Source organism: Anopheles moucheti, assembly GCF_943734755.1.
Source record: "Anopheles moucheti chromosome X unlocalized genomic scaffold, idAnoMoucSN_F20_07 X_unloc_14, whole genome shotgun sequence".
NCBI classification, from domain to species: domain Eukaryota; kingdom Metazoa; phylum Arthropoda; class Insecta; order Diptera; family Culicidae; genus Anopheles; species Anopheles moucheti.
In genome coordinates, this window is record NW_026453520.1 from 137,501 (window position 1) to 138,606 (window position 1,106).

General features: G+C 52.4%; 1 non-coding gene across 1 annotated transcript in view; it reads right to left on the reverse strand.

The window, feature by feature from the left end:
- Positions 1 to 130, reverse strand: part of LOC128307734 (5.8S ribosomal RNA) — a 158-nt gene extending 28 nt beyond the window's left edge. The window contains exon 1 of the ribosomal RNA XR_008287780.1: positions 1 to 130. This exon is cut by the window's left edge and continues 28 nt beyond it. This is a non-coding gene — a ribosomal RNA (5.8S ribosomal RNA).
- Between the last annotated feature and the right edge of the window lie 976 nt (positions 131 to 1,106).

Below are 1,106 nucleotides of genomic sequence, written 5' to 3' on the forward strand. Positions count from 1 at the left end.
GGTTTAAACGTCCGATGCGCCATATGCGTTCAACGTGTCGGTGTTCATGTGTCCTGCAGTTCACATTCTGACGCGCATTTAGCTGCGGTCTTCATCGATCCATGAGCCGAGTGATCCCCTGCCTAGGGTTTTGGTATGTTCAACTGTCTCCTATGTTTTCGTTATGCGCTAGGTGCATCTCTCACAACTTAAGTTCCCCGGACAGCGTAACCGTGCACCTCTCGGTTCCTTCGAAGCCGTCCAGGGTGGACAAGGATGACCATTGGTCTTCCTTCCCATTGATCGACGCGCGATGTGGGCGGCATCGGCGCGATCTTGCACAACTTTCGTTCTCTTGATTAGGTTCTCTCTCGCTCGAGGCCAGTGTTTAAATATGTTCTAGTGGGTCTTTACCTTCGCCCATGTGTCACACACTTTACGCGTTCGATGGCTGCCATTGGGAGTGTGCGCACAGGTACGAAGGCCACTGGCCTACGGTCGCGCACGCTCAATATCGTAGTATAGACACACCTCTCTCGCGGGTCTAATTGGCGTGCGCGGCCCCCAAGGTAACATAGCAGTTTGTTCTGCTGATACCGTGTTTCTCTATCTCTCTAAACAACTCACACAACAACATATATGTATTGATCGGTAATGATCCTTCCGCAGGTTCACCTACGGAAACCTTGTTACGACTTTTACTTCCTCTAAATCATCAAGTTCGGTCAACTTCGGCCATGCCAGCTGCAGCTCACGAAGGAACCGCGGAAGGTGTGCCTCCAGAGACCTCACTAAATAATCCATCGGTAGTAGCGACGGGCGGTGTGTACAAAGGGCAGGGACGTAATCAGCGCTAGCTAATGACTAGCACTTACTAGAAATTCCAGGTTCATGGGGACCGTTGCAGTCCCCAATCCCAACTAAATGAGCATTTGGGTGATTTCCCGTTCCTCTCGGAATGGGGGCGCCAATTGGCGAGAACACGCTGCTGCTCACATTGTAGCACGCGTGCAGCCCAGAACATCTAAGGGCATCACGGACCTGTTATCGCTCATTCTCACCTTGCTAAACACAAGTTGTCCCGCTAAGCAGGGCAAACGTGGCCGACGACCGCCCGTGAAGGGGCC